The sequence below is a fragment of the Pogona vitticeps genome, chromosome 4 (assembly GCF_051106095.1).
Source record: "Pogona vitticeps strain Pit_001003342236 chromosome 4, PviZW2.1, whole genome shotgun sequence".
NCBI classification, from domain to species: domain Eukaryota; kingdom Metazoa; phylum Chordata; class Lepidosauria; order Squamata; family Agamidae; genus Pogona; species Pogona vitticeps.
In genome coordinates, this window is record NC_135786.1 from 63,193,359 (window position 1) to 63,205,789 (window position 12,431).

General features: G+C 41.4%; 1 protein-coding gene across 16 annotated transcripts in view; it reads left to right on the forward strand.

Moving 5' to 3' along the window:
• The window catches only part of MAST2 (microtubule associated serine/threonine kinase 2), a 234,073-nt gene that overhangs the window by 118,103 nt on the left and 103,539 nt on the right, over positions 1 to 12,431 (forward strand). The gene's annotated exons all lie outside the window — the stretch shown is intronic.

Genomic DNA, 12,431 nt, shown 5'->3' on the forward strand with positions numbered 1-12,431 from the left:
GAACATGTCATAAGGTTTTGAATTTTTCCTTTAGTGTCATGAAGTTTTGAACCCTTTCCTTTATAGATGTGCCCTAGTACAGTACTATATGTTTGCCTCTGTCTAAACTGACTGATGTATTAGTGAGGTTCCTTTATTCCCAATGGTTAAACTCTTATGCTTTCAGGAAATACAGAAATTTTCTGTTCTGAGCTGCTGTGGATAGACTCATTCACAGCTTTCCAGTTGTATGAAACAACGCAGCTGGACTTTGACTGTGAAGCAACTGGGCTGGGAACAGGCAGACTGCAAGGAGGGCACAGGCTTAAATTTTTCCACAAGTAGGTTTTAACCCCACTGTGCTTCAGTAAACAGAATATGAAGCTCAGGGAATTCACGTGCATATTTGGTGGAAGTGTGGTGTGTAGCAGTTCTGACTAGAATTTGTTTGAAGAAGCTTCAAAAAAGCTTGAAGATCAAAAATAAGTTCAATTGAACAATGGAGAAACAATTTGTTGCATTAATAGATAAATTGATGCAACAGGTTAACGTGAAAAGAAATACATGAAGTAATTTAACTACCAGATAGCTCAGTGGTTTAGGTATCTGGTTTTGGAGCCAGTGATTAGGCATTTGGTTCCCTGCTGCGCCACCTTGACAAAGGCTGGACTTGATTATCCATAGGCTCCCTTCTAGGTCTGTAGTTCTAAGTTTAGATTAGAGATACCTGCTGTAAGAACTGGCATCTTTTTATTATGTATGTAAGTTACTATAGTGAGATATATATTCTTCCAGCATGACATGGATTTCTGTGAAACAATGCCATAGGCTACTTGTAGTATCTTTATTTTGTTATGTGATAGATAATTCTGCAGCACCCGAAGTTACTGTGTTCAACTGTTACAGTTTTTGTTAGTTGTTCTATTAAGTATGTTACTTTCATTTTTATTTATTTGAACTAGATTCATGAGTTTCAGGACCATAAAAAGTCATAAAAATACAGGAGGAATCTGTCCTATTAATTTTAAAATGTAGTATATTTGCAAAAGAAGGCTGAAGTACTGCAACACCCAAAAACTATACAGTTTGCCAACAGTTTAAAAAAATTCAAAATGGTTACTATTATTGTATGGTTTAAAATTTAGACGAATCCAGTTTCAGTCCAAGTGTTAAAAATTTTGCTTACACAATTTAAGGGGAAAATACATATGTTAATTCAAATGTCAACAGTACATGTATCATAAAAGATATAATTATTGTCATAAGTGCCATACATTTTAGCTGGTCTCATTATACAGATTTAAGATTGCCTCTTTGTCAACATAGTATCAGTAATTTATTTCAGTGTAAGCACTGAGGTTCTATTATCTTTGTTATCAAGTGACCTCTAGGGTACTATTATGTGAGACAAATTTTGCCAGGCATATTGTTGTTTGCAGTGTCTTGGCATACTTCCATATTTTATATTACTGTCTGATGGGGATCAAATGGATGGAAAACACTTTGAACTTCATCTTGCAAAGTACTTAGTTTCCAAAGTCTAGACAGATTAAAAATATGTAATGCATTTTATAATCAGGTTTCATCTTTCAAGGGAGATATTGTGTAATAGATGTTCAGTTATTACCAATCAAAATGTCACACAACTAGCCCATTTACTATAGGAAGCTGACCTTTTTATTTTATTTTGACTATAGTGCTAACATCACCTGGAAAATTATCTCTTTGTTCTCTTGCCTACTGGAGACATCTTACAGTTGAAATTCCTGAATTAATGAGCCAGGATATGTACTAACAGAAGAAGATGCATGCTTAGATCCTATGTTTGTAATTGGAAAGCAAACTGGGATTTAGTGCTTCACAATAGTTCTTTCTATGTAATTATGTAAAAAGAAACTATAGTTATATGTTTCCAAATCAGCGCAGATCAGCAATCAATTTTATATCAGAGCTGGAAGTTGGCTTATGAATCCAGGCTTCCTTGGTAGTTCCTCATTCATGTACGATAGGAAGCTATGTTTAAATGCTAATAATAAATTAGTGAGCTGTTCATATAAAACACTAAGGCGACCTATGGCTGTATGCTTGACCTATTCAGCCAAGATTGCAACATGATTTGGGAGCAATATCAAATACAGTGGACCCTTGACTTACAGACAGCTTGACTTACAGACTTTTTGAGTTACAGACTTCTCTGGCCGCAAAATTTAGGTTTGACTTGCAGCCTGAGAATTGACTTACAGACCAGAAAAAAACCAAAATGGAACAAAAATGGCCTGTTACGGGATTAATCGATTTTCAATGCACTGTAGGTCAATGGAGACTTGACCTACAGACTTTTTGACTTGAGAACCGCCTTCCAATACGGATTAAGTTCTCAAGTCAAGACCCCACTGTAGTATTTCTTTGGATAAAGCGCTACTGCGTTTTAAACCAGCTAACTACCTTTATTCATTGTTAATATGCAGATATTGTAGAGCCTTTACCCTTGCACAACTAAATGCATCACCATCGCCAGTACTAGAAGGGAAATATAAGAAAATTCCATACTCTCAATGTAGCTGTTCTTGTAATTTGGGTGCAATAGAAACAGTTACACATGTTCTACTGTACTGTCCTTATTATGTTGTTATTTGGAGAAATTTTATTGAACCTCATCTAAAATTACTCCCTGGGTGCTCTGAGGCTTTTATTGCTTTTATTGCTGTCTGGATGCAGTATAGATATCTGGTACAATGTGGTGAAATTTCTTGCAGCTGCTGTTAAAATCTGTGAAAGGAAGGTTTTTAAATTACAGTGGACCCTCTACTTAAGGAATTAATCCATATTGGAACGGTGGCTGCAAGTCAAAAAGTCTGTAGGTCGAATCTCCATTGACCTACAATGCATTGAAAACCAATTAATCCCATAACTGGCAGTTTTTACTCTATTTTTGTTCCATTTTGGTTTTTTTGGTCTGTAGGTCGATTCTCTGGCTACAAGTCGAATCTAAATTTTGTGGCCAGAGAAGTCTGTAACTTGAAAAGTCTGTAAGTTGAGCCGTCTGTAAGTTGAGGGTCCACTGTACCTGATTTTAGTTATTAGTAGGAACCTGAAAGGGAGACTAAGTATATTACTTTGGTAGGATGCTTTTAACTTAGTACATGTTTTTATATATGAGTTTTACTGTTTTTGTACATTTATTTGTATGTTCCGATATTGGTCTATGACCGTATTAAACTTGATATTGATCTGTAAAAATAACACTGAGGCAAACGGTGGCTGTATGCTTGACTTATTCAGCCAAGATTGGAAGGTTAGTATGATCTGCAAATCTTGTATCCCTTCCTTCCTAGTCATGAGAAATTTCTTGGACACAATGATGAAAAGAACTTAATTGAAGCACATTTCTTGGAGCTGTTCTGATGCAATTTGAGCCCTAGTTTCATTCATTATATGGTATTATCTCAGTTATAAAGGCTTCATATCTGAAATTGCTTATTACTTGAAGTTGCTCTTGCACAGGTATATGCTTCCAGGACTGCTACTATGGTAAAATGGAAGGGAAAAGGAAGCTGGCAATTCATGCTGGGGGAGTAGCTCAATACTCAGGAACTATGGTGGCCATCTCATCTATGAAAATCTAGAGAGATAAAAGTAGGAAAGGAAATTGTAGCTTCTTTTTCTACATTCAGATATAAAGAGTACTTTGCCATAGTTTTAAAAAACATATTTCCATTCACCAAATGACAAGCTGCAGAATCCCAGAGTGCATCAGAAGAGGGAAATGCAAACAAATTCTGCATGATTTATAACTTAAAAAAAAAAACTTGAAAGGATCAACATAAGTCAGAATCATTTTGATTACACATGATTGTTTTGTTGTTATGGATAATTATTAAATAGATTAAGAACTGCTGGATAGCTCAATGGTTTAGGTCTCTGGCTACAGAACCAGAGGTTGGGAGTTTGATTCCCCACTGTGCCTCCTTGACAAGACTCAGTCTCTTCCAGCTCTGTAGTCTAAAGATGATGATGATTATCATCACCACCACCACCACCACCAATCCAAATGGAGACTGCAGCCAAGAAATCAGGAGACTAGGAATGGCAGCAATGGAGGAATTAGAAAAGATCATCAAGTCTAAGGATTTCACTGGAGACCAAGACCAAGATTATCTGCACTCTGGTATTTAGTGAACGTTGGACAAACAAGCCCTAAAGTGAATTAATCCTGAATTATCTCTGGAGGCCAAAATGTTGAAACTGAGGCTATCCCACTTTGAGCATATTATGTGAAGGCAGAATTCTCTGGAAAAGACAATAATGCTAGGAAAGGTGAAAGGCAGCAGGAAAAGAGGACAATCAAATATGAGATGGATTAACTCCCTAAAGGAAGCCAGAGGCTTGAGTTTAAAAGAGCTGAGCAGGGCAGTTGAAGATAGGATGTTTTGGAGATCACTCATTCATAGGGACACCATAAATGAGAGGTGACTTGATGGCACAAAACAACAACAAATACTTGCTAAATGAAAATCTGTAGCAATCTGGGCTTGCTGTTGAAAGATTGCTGGTATAATTACCATGACAAAGGGTTGTTTGCCAGAATGAAAAACTAGTCACAAATGGCAAAAATATGGTTAACACCATGACCCCCTGAATCACTGACTGTTAAAGGTGATGTCTGTTAAATGGTGAAGGGATGTTCCTTGAGTGCTTTACTGTTGAAAATATATAAATGAGCCTAAAGTCTGGTGACCTTCTGCTTGAAAATATCAACATTTTCAAAATCTTGATATGCAATCTATAGAGTATCTAACATAAACCGCAGCTAATTCTTAAAAATTCTTCAATTCTCATTAAATTGTAGGAGTTACCTTTTCTCTTTTCTTGGACAAGCAAGCAAGTTAAAGAAGAGTCTCTCTTAACACAGGACAAATGTAGAATCATTTAGGAGTGCGGATATTTAGCAATATTTAGCAACAGAGACACAACTGCCTAGTGGTCTTTAGAAATTTGACAGTTGCTTGAAAGAGAGAAGTAAAGCAGGGCAAAACAAAGTGAGTTAATGTTTTGTTCTGCCCATTCACTTTACACTTTGATGTTCAGTCTGGTTATTTATAGTGGCATGAGGTTGTCTCTCACTAGCTCCTTTAATCCATGCTTATCTGTGAAATGCCCTCCCACCCCCTTTTAATGTTGTGGGTGTACATGTAAGGATTCTTTCAGGCTCAGAACTTGGAAGTGTAAAAGTGCAGCATAATTAATATGGTCTCATGCTCATTCACATAATATCTACAAGATCTACAGAAAGACTGACATGCCTGTATTTTAAAGTGTATTTTTAATGGCAGAAGAATGAGTGGATGTTTGATGGTAAGGATTTTTAAAGAAGAGGAAAGGAATAGTTATATGGTGTTTTACTCATATATAAATATCACTTTCAATGAAGTGAATTCTAGTGGGATAAGCATTTTTCAGCAAACATTTTCAAGGGTTAATATGAAGTGTGCTCAGGCAGATGTACAAAACATTCCTATATGTGAAAGCCATTGTCAAATAATCCAGCTGCCAGATTTGAAGCTTTGCACTGCTATGGTCTAGAATTGAAAGCTGTCCAGAAAATGCAGTGCCTGGACATGAGAAGTAATTAGGAGTACCAATCTTGGAGACTACATATCAAAATAAAATAAAACAAGGAAAACATAAAAGCTTTTCCTCACTATATACAGTAGTGCCTCGACTTACTTAATTGGTTCAGGAAGACGGTCGCAACTCAAAATGGTCGTAAGTCAAAGCTCCATTTCCCATTGGAATGCATTGAAATGCAATTAATCCATTCCGGCCGAAGGAAACCCCCCGCCCAAATCACTGCAAGACCAGTCGGAAACACGATTAATCCCTTCCAGCCGAAAGGGGGGGGGGAGAAAAGCAATCAACCATGCAAGACCCATTGCAAATGCAAACAAGTCAAAGCAAAAGAGCAATCAAGCAGATCATGCAAGATCAGAAAACTAAAAAGCAAATTCCCCAAGGCCCATCGGAAATGGGCAGAAAAATTGAAAAAGCAAGGAAATCCCCCAAGACCCATTGGAAATGGGGGGGGGGGAATCCAAAAAGCAACCAAATCTCCCAAGACTCATTGGAAATGGAGGGGGGTGGGACAAAAAACACCCAGCCCCCACAAGACCCATCACAGTACAGAAACATAACCCTCCCCAGCCCAAAACCATGCTGCAGAAACACCCAGAACAGTTTTTAAAAAGCAGAAAACAGCACCTTACCTTACAAGGAAGCCTCCTGTGATCGCACACAGTCTAACTGCTGGGGCGAAAGAGCTATAAAGAAGCAGCCTCTTTCACCACCTACAGTTAGCAATTTGAATTTCCTGCCCTTTTCCCCTGCCTTTTTGTGTTTGTAAGTGGAAACTCTGGTTGCAAGTAGAAGCAAAATTTTGTGAATGGAGCTGGTTGTAACTCGAAATGGTCGTAAGTAGGGATGTTCGTAAGTCAAGGCACCACTGTAGTTCTTTATGACCTCATGGCACGATTAGAGAGCGATGGGCAGATGGTTAGCATCCTGCCATTGAGGTGAGAAAATTCTAGATCATTATGTGTATTCTCTACCTAGAAAACCCTGGAAAAGGGCCTCCGTAAGTCAGAATTGACTTGACAGAACACAATTATCATTATAAAGTATCAAAATTGGCTTCCTAATTTAGCTATGCCCTATTGAATTTTAAACATCTTTCTTAGCTTTTGTATGCAGTCTTTAGCTAGATGATTTCTTCTACAGCTGGTGGTGCTTGCCATTGAAAAGGTCAGGCTGATGAGAAAATATAGTCTGCTTTTTTCTCCAAGATCATACACCTAGAAGTGTTCTGATTGGTCATGTAGAACTGATTTCCAGAGTGACTTGGAAATGATCTGCACACTGAACTAGGATCAACTTTTCTGTTGGTTAATACTCTCGTAACATCCCTTAAAAAAACCAGAGAGTTACAAAATAACAGGAAAGTGATGAAAGGTTGGAGCATCTTCCTTGCCAGTAAAAGTTAGAGCATTTTGAGATCTTCTGTGGCAAATAAAACATGAGTTGATAAAATTTATTCATAGTTTGGGGTAAGTAGGTAGTTGGGAAGCATTCCATCTTAACCCTGGAAATTGTGCTCACTTGATGTAATTGTTTGTCAGGGCACTCAGAAGAGGCAACATATAGACGCAGATGACGTCTCTGGATTCAATAATTTTTAAGGCGGGGAATTAGATGTACTAATAGGGGATTGATCAATCAGCAGCTATGTTGTAACTCATCTAGATAGAGCATTTGTTCTTTCCATTTGGTGACTGGTGCCAAATGGCTACATTTTATCCTTAAATCCCTACTTTTATTTTCTTTAAGAAATTGGCTTCTTTTAAAGGAATGATTCCATGATATTTCAGAAAAGTTGAATTAAAAATTCAACTGTGCTGAATTTTTATTTAAAACAGTAGATTAATGCTGTCATTAAAAGCTGCAAGTCTAAGTCCTGTTCATTGCGGTTTACCTCACTGCTATATTAAAAATAAGTTGTCTTTCTCAGTGACTCTTCAAAAATGGTGAACAAATCCTTTAAAAATCTTCTGTGCTGGATTTGTTTTTTTAAAATTAAAGAATAATAAAAATAATATTGAAAGCTTTCTACATTGGAAGCTGTTGCAGCTGAAACTTTGCCCTGGTACAAAACCAGAGGTTCAAGGCCAGCATATCTCTGAATATCAGTTACTGTTGCCTTTCTTTTTTATTTGTGCAATCCTGTTAAAAGCAGGATAATGGCCAAAAGTGACAGAACTGTTCATATACAGTGGTGCCTCGCATTACGACGTTAATTCATTCCAGCGAAATCGCTGTAGAACGGAAACATCGTAAAGTGATTTTTAAAAGCCCATAGAAACACATTAAAACCCGATTAATGCGTTCCTATGGGCTTGAAACTCACTGTCCAGCGAAGATCCTCCATAGTGCGGCCATTTTTGCAGCCCGTGCAGCGAGGAATCCATCCCAGAAAACAGCAGGCGGCCATTTTTTTAACCCGGCGGCCATTTTGAAACTGCCGATCAGCTGTGCGGAAATCTTCGTTTTGCGATAATCTGTTAGCGAAGCAGGTAACCAATCATCACAAAGCAAAAAAAAACCCCATAGGAAACATTGTTTTGCGATTGCAAAAACTTCTTCGTTATGCGATTTCATTGTTAAACGAAATGCTCGTCTTGCGAGGCACCACTGTATGTTTAATGAGCTTTAAACAATTATTTCTTTTAAAACAGTTCATCACAACAAAATGTGCTTGTACAGTGGTGCCTCGCTTAACGAGTGCTTCGTTTAAAGGTGAATTCACTTAGCGATGACTTTTTCGGAGCGTTTTTGCACTCCATTTAACGATGGTCCCTATGGGCGATTTTCGCTTATTGATGTTGGGATCGTGCTTCGCATAATGATTATTTTATTTATTTATTTATTTATTTATTTATTTATTTTATATCCCGCCTATCTGGTTGGGTCAGGACACTCTAGGCGGCTAACAATCATAGAATGAGACATTAAAATGTATAACAATTCAACTGACAAAAGCATTACACAAAACAAAAAACACAATAAGAGAGGAAGGAGGGGACGTCAGGAATTATCTGGTGGGAAGGCCTGCCGAAACATCCATGTCTTTAATTGATTCTTAAAGATACCCAGTGAGGGAGCCCTGCGAATCTTAGGAGGTAGATTATTCCAGAGGCGAGGAGCCACCGCCGAGAAGGCCCAATTTATTGTCTTTTCCTTCCGGGCCTCCCTCAGCGTTAGGCTCCTCAGCCTCACCTCCTGGCTTGCACGAGTGACACGGGTAGATCTTGGTGGGAGTAGGCGTTCCGCCAAGTACCAAGGCCCTAAACTGTTTAGGGCTTTATATGTAAGCATCAACACTTTGCAGTCAATGCGGAATTGGATGGGCAGCCAATGCAATGTGGCCAGAGTGGGTGAGATATGTTGGTATTTTTTCACTCCACTAAGTAATCTGGCCACCGCATTCTGCACCACCTGTAGTTTCCGCAGCAGCCTCAAAGGTAGCCCCACGTAAAGCACATTACAGTGGTCTAATCTCGAGATTACGAGCGCATGCACCAAGGTAGTGAGGGCCCCGACATCAGGGTAGGACCGCAGCTGGGCTATCCGCCTGAGGTGAAAAAAGGCAGTGCGGACTACTGACGCCACCTGGAATTCCATAGTGAGCGCTGGGTCCACATGGATCCCCAGACTGCGGACCCCATCCTTGGCGGGCAGAGTCACCCCCCCCAAAAGAGAGAGAGTTTCCCAAATTCCCAGCTGTGGGGGCACCCACGCTCAATACCTCTGTCTTGTCCGGGTTCAGCCTCAGCCCGTTCTCCTGCATCCATTGCAGTACAGTCCCCAGGCAGCGCTGAAGGGACAGAACGGCATCTCCTGTGGTTGGTAAAAAGGAGATGTAGAGCTGAGTGTCATCAGCATACTGATGACACATGGCCCCACACCCCCTGATGACCCCACCCAGCAGCCTCATGTAGATATTGAACAACATTGGGGAGATAATCGAACCCTGTGGAACCCCACAATTGAGGCTCCATGGGGCCAAGATACTCTCCCCAAGTTGTACTCTCTGGGGGCAGTCCTCCAAGAAGGAACGGAGCCAGGCCAGTGCCAAGCCACCTATTCCCAACTCGGAGAGCCTCCCCAGGAGGATACCATAGTCAATGGTATCAAAGGCTGCTGAGATGTTGAGGAGGACTAGTAGAGACATTTTGCCCCTGTCAGCCTCCCTCAATAGGTCATCGCACAGGGCGACCAATGCCGTTTCTGTACCATGGTGCGGCCTGAAGCCGGACTGAAATGGATCCAGGGCATCGTTTTATCCAGGAGTGCCTGAAGCTGATCGGCCACCACCATCTCGACCACCTTGGTTAAGATAGAAACATTGGCGACGGGCCTATAATTTCGTCTGCCGCCAAACTAGGTTTCTTCCTAATGGGCCTAATGAGTGTGTCCCAAGGAAAGACCCATTAATTATTACCGTGACCCATTCTGTTGTTGAAGGCCTGGCTGGTTTGATTAGCCCGGCTGGGCAAGGGTCCAAGGAGGAGGTGGTGGCTCGACAGCGGTCAATCGCCCTGGCCACAGAGTCAGGCGTGACAGGCTGAAAGGAGTCAAAAATCACGGGCAAGACGGAGCGTTGGACATCTCTGCTCGACTCACTGTATTCGTAAAAGGAGAGAGGTCCCGGCGGATGGCCTCCACTTTAGATTTTAAAAATGCTGCAAATTGGTCTGGCGAAAAACTAGGGGGAGGCCCATCCCTCAGACCAATTCCGGATAGGTTGCGTACTATACGGAATAGCTCCACCTGCTGGTTGGATGCTTCGCTTATTCGGTTAGCGAAGTATGCTCGACTGGCAGCCTTTACCTTGGCCAGGTAAAGGTTAGTAGTGACCTTGACAGAAATCCAATCAAAATCCGTCGAGTTCTTTCTCCATTTGCGCTCTAGTCGTCTCCTGACCCGCTTCAATGCCTGGAGTTCCTGGTTAAACCAGGGCGCCGAGCAGTCTCTACGGCGGAGAGGGCGTTTAGGAGCGATCATGTCTATGGCCCTAGCCACTGCGGCGAACCAGCCATCAACCAGAGCCTCAACAGGAGCGCCAGTCAGGTCAACCGTGACACCTGTCATTGCTTCCTGGGATCCAGTAGCCTTCGAGGGCTGACCATGACAATAGGTCCCAGCTCCCTGCAAGGGGGGAGAGCCATTTTAAGGGTGCATTTTATTAGGTGATGGTCCGACCATGACAAGGGTACCAACTCAAGGTCAGTCACCATCGTACCACTCTCACTCCCATTAGTGGAAAAAACCAGGTCAAGTGTGCGGCCACCCACGTGGGTGGGGCCGTTTACATGTTGGGACATGTTCAAGAAGGCCATGGTCTCCAAGAACTCAAGAGCTGGCCCCAAGGTCTCTGCCCCCACATGCACGTTGAAGTCCCCCAAAACCAATAGCTTCGGGGAGCCCAACAGTGCCGCGGAGACATAGTCCACCAGCTCCGGTAGGGAAATGGCTGGGTCGTGGGGAGCACGCTAACCCAGCAAGATGCCAATACCATCCCTGGCCCCAATCGACACGTGGAGAGCCTCGAGACCCGGCTTTACCACTGAGGAGTGCCTAACAACCTCCAAGCTGGATTTATAGACAATGGCTACTCCCCCCCGACCCTCCAGTCTACCCTGGTGTTGGACAGCATAACCGGGTGGACAGATGAGTGCTAGGGGAGGACCCCCCTCTCCGCCAATCCATGTTTCGGTTATGCATGCCAGGTCTGCATCCTGTTCCAAGATAAGGTTGTGAATTACTTGGATCTTGTTGGATACAGGCCTGGCATTCAGCAACACCAGGCGTAGAGTGGAGGGCCGACTGGTGTGGCTACCTCGATACTTGGGGTTGGTCACCGTCTCAGAACAATGAACAGCTTTTAAACATCTGTCCGTCGTTCTTCTAACATGAGCAGGGACGATGCCAACGCCATATCTCCCCCTACCCGTGATCACAGAGATGTTTTGGGGCCCCTCGCTGGGAGGGCAGGCCTTCCATTCCATGACAAAAAAGGGGGAGGGGAAGGGAGGGAAAAGAATAAAGCAAGAAAAAAAGAAACGTATAACTTAAAATAGGCAAATCAATTAACAAAAAAAACATAATCATATACAGTGTAACAGAGTAAAAATGGTATACATTTTTGGGTCCCCTGTTTCACTTAACGTTGATTTAAACAGCCTCATGTTTGCTGTTTTTTAAATGTTATAAAGTTAAAGTTTCCTGTTTAAAATGCTTGAAATCATAAAGTGCACTTAATAAACCCTTTGTTAACCAAATCTGACTTTGTTCTGACTCTTTTTTAATTTGTTGTTGAATTTTCCCCCCATTGAGATGCATTAAATAGGTTTCAATGCATTTCAATTGGGGAACTGCGTTTTGCTTAGCAATGTTTCCTATGGCCATTTTTGCTTAAGGACGGCAATTCGTTCCTATTGGAACAGATTATCCGGTTTTCATTGCATTTCAATGGGAAACCGCGTTTCGCTTAGCAATGTTTTCACTTAGCGATGAATTTTTTTGAACCCCCCAAAAAATTCAGAGGCACCACTGTACTACGAACGATAAAGATCTTGGAATTATTTTAGATCACAAGCTGATTATGAGCTGACAGTGTGATGTGGCTACAAAAAAGGTAGATGCTGTTTTAGGCTGCATTAACAGATATATAATCTTCAAATCCTATGAAATACTAGTCTCTCTCTATTCAGTACTGGTTAGGCATCATCTTGAGTACTGTGTCCAGTTTGGGAGCCCACAGTATAAAGGGCGCCAACAAATTGGAGCAAGTTCAGAGGAGGGCAACAAGGATGATCAAGGGACTGCAAACCTAGCCCTAT